At 41.1% G+C, this 8,384-nt stretch overlaps 1 protein-coding gene across 1 annotated transcript in view; it reads right to left on the bottom strand.

Moving 5' to 3' along the window:
- Nucleotides 1–8,152, bottom strand: part of LOC138056793 (dynein axonemal heavy chain 6-like) — a 158,195-nt gene extending 150,043 nt beyond the window's left edge. Inside the window, exons 1-3 of the mRNA XM_068902686.1 lie at nucleotides 7,809–8,152; nucleotides 6,000–6,081; nucleotides 5,067–5,227 (exon numbers count right to left, since the gene is read on the bottom strand). The gene's annotated coding sequence lies outside the window, so the exon portion shown is untranslated. The remainder of the gene's footprint in view (nucleotides 1–5,066; nucleotides 5,228–5,999; nucleotides 6,082–7,808) is intronic.
- Between the last annotated feature and the right edge of the window lie 232 nt (nucleotides 8,153–8,384).

The raw sequence follows: 8,384 nt of genomic DNA on the forward strand, positions 1-8,384 counted from the left end.
AAAACAAACATTGTGGGTTAAATTGCTATCAAAGAAGTTAAATCTAAGTCAACAGTGACCGTGTGAGTGATTTAAAACATAGAAATCAAGCGGAAAGAGGGATATTGAAGTCATGAATTATTAAGCAGGGCCAATGAATAATTTAGTAGGGTTAACTTTGACTCGGTCAACCGGGACAACTTTTCTCATATAAACGCTCGGTAAAGTTGACTCAGCTAGGAGGGTGACTCTTCTACCCGGGACAACTTTTCTCCATATAAACGGGGCCTTAGTCTGAGCATCACTTCAATCAATGAATACATTGCATAAACGCCTTTCAGTCAGGAACTCCGAAGTTTCAACTAAAAAGTCATGGAAATCGTCATTGCGGCAAAGGTTTGTTTATTCATGTCAGAAACAACCATTTATTTTGAACCGGACGAAAGTGTGAAAGCCATCCCGCGATTTTTAAGTCTTGTCTTTAAAGCCATAAAATAACTTGATGGAATAATGCTCAATTATGGTATTGCTCAAAACAAGAACAATGATAAAAATGTTGGGAGCATTTTCCGATTTTCAAATAGTACGAAGGATATTAAAAAATCATCAAACAAAGGCGACCGGTGAATTTGTTTTCAGTTCTTAAAATGAAAGTATTGCTGGTTTTCACTCACGTGATCAACAGCCATGTTTTTCGACGAAAACAAAAGGAAGCATTTGCATAATAATAGAGTTAAATTCCCGGAGGATTTGGTCGGGGCACCAACATGGCCGCCTTTTCTTTGTTTAGGGCACCAACATGGCGGTCGTGACGTCATGTGAAAACCGAGAATATGTAATATAGTTGACATATGCTTTAAATGAATGAGATAGGCATCAATGGTGGAAGATGTCACAGTAATGAATTCTACTCAAAGTGGTTGCTACGCCTATTTTGATCCCACTGTAGAATGCCATTGTGAGTTGATAAATTGAGAAATGTTACTTCACTTCGACAACTGTCTACTGTCGTTACGGATCATAACGAGGACTGTAACAGATTGCAGCCACAAAAAAAAAACTATTTGTTCAAGTCCTCGCTTTGAGTCTTGAAGTAATCGTTAAGGACCTAAAACAAATAGCTCTCACAGAAAAACTGAGGCCACAGCGTTTTATATCAGGAAAACGTATTTTATGCTTCAATAAAGGCACTTAATGGGGGTGAATTATGAGTGATTTGCACCAGAAAACAGCTTCATCATTCAAGGAAAAGGTTCTTCAGGGAAGGGTTTGATCCTGAACTCCGGTGAGAATTTATTTAGTTGTGTATCATAGGTTTTTGAGACGGAGTGTGTCGCTTGTTTGCACGCTCGGAATGAAATAGGAAGGTGTGTTTTTTTGCCTCTTATAGCAAATATGTAGCAAATATGTTCATTTAGTTGTGATTTGACATCCTCTATGTGCTGTTCTTTGGTGTGCTAAGATTAAAGTGTCGTAGAGTTTACTCTTTGGGATAACAGCTTTTTTGTCAGGTGTTTGCAGTTTTCCTTGGTGGTATGTCCATTTCTTTCTTTGCAATGTCTTTAGTTGTGACTGAGATAGTTTGCCTTCCGTTTCTCTCGAATCACAACTCGATTTTTCACTTTGAATTTTCAAGTATTCCATTGCTTCATTGTAAAATTGATCTTCGATAAACATTGTTAGTTGTGATGTATTTCGCTTCTGCTTTTGCTTAAAGTCATCTAATCTTTGACAAAATATTTCGTGTGGTACACACTGCATTGTCAAGCTGTTTTCTTCCAACGAAACTTGCGAAGTCTAAATCTGAATAAACTGAAGTTTTGACTGAGAGTGGCCTGGGATGAATAATAAAATATTTGGACAGAGAGTGGCCTGGGATGAATATTAAAATATTTAATTATAAATTATCATGGTAAGTTTGCATGCTCTGCTTGTGTGGTCAAGTGGATAAGAGATCCAGAGGTAGGGAGTTCAAGTTCATGTTCGGGTGAGTAAAAAAGGAAGTCTTGAGTATACTGTGTAAAGTCTGTCATAGAGGGAGTGCGTATAAAGGTATGCAAGGAGGAGGGTCACCTGCAAAATAAGGGGGGATAGAACTGTGAAAGAAAGGGGGGTTGGATAGAGGTGATGGGGAAGATGAGGGAGGGGTAGGAAAGTAGAAGAAAAGAAAGAAATAACATGTTCTTTTTTTAGACCCCCTAAAAACCACGCCCCTGTTTTTTAACTACACCCCAAAAAAGGGAAAATTCCTTTTTTAAACAGTTGATAAAAATAAACCAGTACATTTAAAATTGTACCAGTTCCATGTATTTTGTACCAGTTCAATATATTCTGTACCAGTTCAGAAAAAATTGTACCAAAACATACATAAATGCCCAGCTCTGAGACTGCCCTCAAAGAGCTTATGTGCTGTGTGCTAAGTGATCTACTAGAAGAAAGCACTGAGATGAAGTTAGCTGATGACCTGTACTGTGGTGGTGGTACCCAAACCAACCCTCTCAACAACTGGGAAAGAGTCCTACATTTAGGTGCGCTGTACCAATTTAACCTTCACCTATCTGCATCCAAAACCATAATAAACCCTTCGTCTACAACAGTATTGGGATAGATCTGGAGTGCAGTCACCCTTAAAGCAAGCCCTCATCGCATAGCCATGTTAGCACCCTGTCCAGCTCCCAAGACAGTCGCCCAGTTGAGATCATTTATCGGCACTTATAAGATCTTGTCCCTTGTTGTACCACGTTGCTCTGTACTCTAAGCCCCACTCGACAATGCTATCACTGGCTGGACCAACATAATTCAATCCTCCTTCCATAAAGCCCAGAGTGCAATTTCCGAGAGTCGCATGATAACTCTACCCAGGCCCCATGATGCAAAGCTATGTGGCACCCAGTCCACATGGTTGCCTTGTGAGGTTGAGGCCTTATCAATCATCATCACTAGTAGGCATGCATTCTAACTGACAGTAAGCCATGCGTACAAGCTTACAAAAAATTATGTCAAGGAGAGTTCTCAACAAGCCCTACAGACTCAACCTTTCTGTCTACAGTCAGCCGCTATCAAGTGTCTGTTAGACACGTTGCTGGCACCACCACCCTCCCATCTGGCTTTGCCAGCACCAATGCCCCTGCCTGTGAAGATCAATAATTGTGCCAAGTATGTTCCTTTAAGCAACGCATAGAGGAGTCTATTTTTTGCAAAGAGCGCCCATCCAAGATCTCCTTAACGGTCTCAAGAAACTAGCTGGCCAGCATGGCTCTCAATCTAGTCGGAATGAAATGATCTCCGGCGTACACATGCTCATCTTAAACAAGGCACCAGGCCATCCAAAAAGCTCAACAATATCAAGGATGTTAAACCCCATCTGAATGTGGCCACAATTGCCTGGACTACTCGTCATCAAAGGTACAGACCCCTGTCACCTGCTCGCAAGAGTATCATCATTCCACGTCAAGTTTTAGATGGCCTCCTGACTGCGTTCCATATTCAGTTATGTCACCATTCCGACCATCAACTGAAGTCAGAAGTGAAGCCCTGTTTTTTTGCCTTGGATATGGATAACGCAATCAGCCACGTCACACAAGGCTGCCAGGTCTGCGCTTCCCTCCACCAGCCATCCCACGATCGCATTGAGCAGTGCTCAAGCCCACCTACAGATGTTGTGGGAGTGGCATTCGCCGCAGACGTTGTAAGTGCTCGTGTCAACTTGTTCTAGTGCTGAGGGAATGCACTAGTCTTTCACACTCTCCTTGCTCCTTGGAGACAAAGGACATGTTTCGCTCTGCAATGGGCTCATCCAGCTGTGCATACTGATGAGTCCATTAAATGGCCCACACGCCATGATTCGCACTGATCCTGCACCTGGCTTTAAAGCCCTTGTAGACGACATGCTCTTGGCACGTCACCGGATTACACTTATTCTAGAGATTGGTCAACCGAAGACCTACCGGTACTCCATATTATGTCATCTCAGTTAAGGCTTTTCCACCGAACAGAAATGTATAGTTCCTCTCTAAGGGAGCCAGTTTCAGGTAGCCAAGTCTCTTGTAATGCAGCAATGTCCACATTAATAACTTTCAGTCTGAGCAGTTTGTTGTTAATCACTGCTGTTGTTCTTGCATCTTCAATTTGCTTTGCTGCGCCACAGTAATATGTCACACATTACATCATGCATTAGTTATGGTGACAAATAACATGGCATTGAAAACGCCAGGGAAAAAAAATCCCAAGCCAGCAAAGGAATGGCAAAATTTTTTGGTTTATAGTAACCAAAAAAGAAGAAACTCTGCCTCCCTGCACTGCCGATTGAGGCAGGCGACCTGTGGCAAGAAAGAACCTCATTGACCGGGGGCTGTGCAGTTTGAAGTTGGTGGTGGCTTTCCAACGAGATGCTATGACCTCGTCCGTTGTCGGAAGTGACTCCTGATGCCTACTCTATACCAGTTGAGTATTGGCTTATCACTAGTAACTACTGTCAACAAGTTGCAAAAATAGTGGAGACACTTCACCTTCTTGGGGGGTTATTAATTCCCCTATTGTCTCTCACACTGCAGTCCCCCTTCCCCACCCCCCCCCCCCCACCTTATCAGTGTTGCTAGCAAGACAAAAAAATGTTGGAAACTTAAGCAGTCAACATTGAAAGGGGGAGAGGGGAGAGGAAGTGGGAAAGGTTTAAGTTCTAGAAACAGCGGGCATTGGAAGCTAGAAAAGGTGTTTTTTAATCGAAGTGTCTCTGTCAACAATTTTGCAACTTGTTGTAGCTGCTTCCCATGTTATAAGGAACAGAGACATTAAAAATTAAAACCCATTGACCCCTGCGAGTGAGACATAATAGCTATTACAAGGAAAGGTTACGTTTATGCAAACGTTAGCTATTAATTACTACCATTTAGGTAAACTAGTTTAAAACTGAATTAAAACTGAATTAAAACTGAATAGCTATTACTGAATAGCTGAATTACTGAATAGCTGAATAAAACTGAATAGCTATTACTCTGTCTAATGCCAAATGATTTTACTCATCAATGGAGGCAGTTCAGGAGTCAATGGGTTAAGTAAGATAATGACTAGACTATTTTTTGGTTTACCTGTGACATTTCCTGACAATACACCGTAGATGGGTTTAGCAACCCATGTATGTGAAATGGCAGGCTGCTGCGTGTCATAAATGCATGAAAATTCTGCTGTCTTGCTCTAAGACAAGTTGCTTGATCCCTGGAGCTGAACATCGAACAAGGTTCTTCCATTTCTGGTAAAATGCAAAACAGTCTAACGTTTGCTGTTTGCCATAAGCTCAAGGTTAAATCTTTCTAATAAACATAAACCTAACTATCATAAAATTTTCTCCCAGCCAACTTACACAATCAGGGAAACACATGGCACTTCTGCCATTAGATGTTTTAATTTAGATCTGGAATCTTGGAATTCAGTTTTAAACTAGTTTACCTAAATGGTAGTAATTAATGCTGCCGAGGGGAAGAGAGATGTTCAAATAAACTTATGCTTGCTGTAACTTAACGATGGTTTGTGCATGGAATTGAAGGGAGATTTTATTAGGTCTTGAGCAGGGATGGTACAAAACATGGACCCCCAAACTGGATCGTCAACTGGACCTCGTTCTGGAACCCACTCGAGAGAGGAAAGAAAACATCAAATTCTAAATCAAAATCTCAAGGTATTCTGAAAATGACCTAGAAATGAATATATTTTTTTAAAGTTTCCAGCTCCGTGACATCTTTCATTTCGAAAATACAGCACTTTGAATTTCCAAATGGTCACCTTGAGTAACACCACGATGCAAAGCTACTTGGTCGAAAAAAAGCCTATCCCTGTGAATCTTGAGCAGCAGTTTGTATTAATTTTTATCTCAAGCGAGAAGTACAGTGCAGGCCGCAGGAATAGCAGAACTAACACGCGTGTAAAATGCATGCAATATGGCGTCTTTACAGGCAAAATACATGTACATGTGAAATACATGCGCGAAACATGAGTGTAAATATTTACACAAGCTTTACACGCACCTCAATTACACGCAAATTGAGTGTAACTCTGATAAGCGGCGCATCTTTTGTTATTCATACACGAAAACTGTGTGTATTTTTCCTAGAGAAGAATACAAAAATTAATTGTGCGTTCGATTGAGAAATACCGATTTACCTTAAAAGTTGGATCTTTTAGATTTCCAATCAAAGCCAAAATTCAGAAACGGATTGCACTATGGATTTCTTTAATCGAAAATCCATGTCGAGAAACTCTAATAAATTCCATGGCAAAACCAGTTTTCAGAATTTAATTTGTGTTTGATTAGAAATTTCCGCAACCAGGCCAATCTGTCCGGAAAACGCTTAATTCTGACATACATGCAAGTGCGATGCATAATAAATAATTTGGATCGTTTACACGTTTCCGTGCGAACGTATCGCTTTAGTTTTAGTTGACCCTCCGCAATCCAATCCAACTTACACAATGCCAACCTTGCGTCAGCATATGGCATCTTGTTTCTAATTGGACCACCACTACGATAACTTGACAAAATAATTATAAGATATGAAATTGACAGATAAATCGTATGTCAATGCAAAGTTGATAGTGAAGGGAAAATCCACTAGGATTTTTATCACCGCAGTCATATCAGTATGTCGCATCCTGTTGTCACTCACAACTTTTTTTCACATGAATTTTGGTTGCTTGATGATGAGATGTTACACAATAAAGCCTTTTTAAATACCCCAAAAATACATTTGTTGCAAATCTAAACAAATAAAAATTGTGTAAAAGCGAAGCTTCAGAAAGGAAGAGTGTATTCAAAACATAAACAGTTAAGCCAAAAAACCGTAGAATAAAACGAACTCTCTATAACATCACTACATGTACTTTAATATTTATACACGCACTTAATGAGCTTCTGCTTGTAAATTTTGACGGCACTTGTGAAAGAGTTTCATGTATTTTTTTACAAGCACTTTCGTGTATTTTTTTTTACTTGCGTGTTTAGCGCGTGTAAATTGTGTGCAATATGGCTTCTTTTCGCGCAGGAAACATGCGTGTAATGCAGACAAACCTGTGGCCTGTACTGTAAGCACTTTCATTGCAAAGTCAACGCCACATGTTTCGTCCATTACCAGCCGTCATATTGGTGGACCACAAGGTGTCTACATAGAATTTTTTAAACTCTATCAAGTTGCGTGAAACGGTTCGACAAAGAACTCGGAAAGGTATGTACCACGCAGACCTGAGGATTGGAGAGGTGGTCAAAAGATCTGTTTCCCATAACATTCCAAGTTCTTGACCTTTTTCATTGTACGATTTAGAATTAATTTTTTGGTTGCGTGACAGTGTAAACTATCCATGGTTTGCGGATACGAAAGAGAAGTGAAAAACAGTCTGTAACAACATCATATCACGCATCTTAATTCCTGCATTCGCACATAACCACAATTCCTCCTGTGTTTGACCACAATCCCTTGCGTTTGAAAGAAAAACGTGTTCTTCTCCCGATTAGAGAGAGGTGCCTCGTTCGTTCGCTTCAGGCTCACTCACTGAAGTTTTTACGCCCACAAAATGCTTCGCCTGCACTTAAGTCGTTTTGCCCACACTTCAGTGGATTGACGCCAACACCTGTTCTAATGTAAATGATGCAAATCTTCACCGAAACAGTGCAAGCAAAACGACTCAAGTGTAGACGAATCACCGTGTGGGCGCAACGACCGAATTCCAGGAAAAACACGTGCGAACCTTCTTAATCAATGATCGGGCGTAATGTTTCTTTGCTTTCCTTATCCGTTGGACAAAACAACACGGTAGACGTTTTAATTACCCTTATTGCATACCTTTAAATTCCTCCCTTCTGCTTGGCCAAACGGTCGCTTTCGACTTTTGGTGTTAACATATGGCGTCTCCGTACGACAAGACGCAACCTCTGACAAATGTTGCATAATTGATTAGAAGACTGGAACCAAATTACGTGAACGTGGATGGCTCAACGACGGTCACCGTATACCAGAAACCCACTCTCTGAATTTCCATTCTAACCACCACCTGCATGCAACATAAAAGAGCTGTAGTTAACACTCTGCTTCTTCGAGCTCAGACCTTGGTGTCTGAAGAAGTTGACAAGGTAAAGGAAATTCGACTCGTTGAGCAAGCCTTGGGGTGCAGGGATGGCGCAGTGGTGAGAGCACCCGCCTCTCACCAATGTGGCTCCGGTTCGATTCCCAGACTCGGCGTCATACAAGGGTTGAGTTTGTTGGTTCTCTACTCTGCACCGAGAGGTTTTCTCCGGTACTCCGGTTCAGTCCCCTCTCCTCAAAAACCAACATTTGACTTGATTTGAGTTACTTGTTAATTTCAGTTTACAGTGTCCCCAATTAGTGCTCCAGCGCGGGTTGCTGGAAGCATGGTTAGCG

The sequence above is a fragment of the Montipora capricornis genome, chromosome 7, assembly GCF_036669925.1.
Source record: "Montipora capricornis isolate CH-2021 chromosome 7, ASM3666992v2, whole genome shotgun sequence".
NCBI classification, from domain to species: Eukaryota; Metazoa; Cnidaria; class Anthozoa; order Scleractinia; family Acroporidae; genus Montipora; species Montipora capricornis.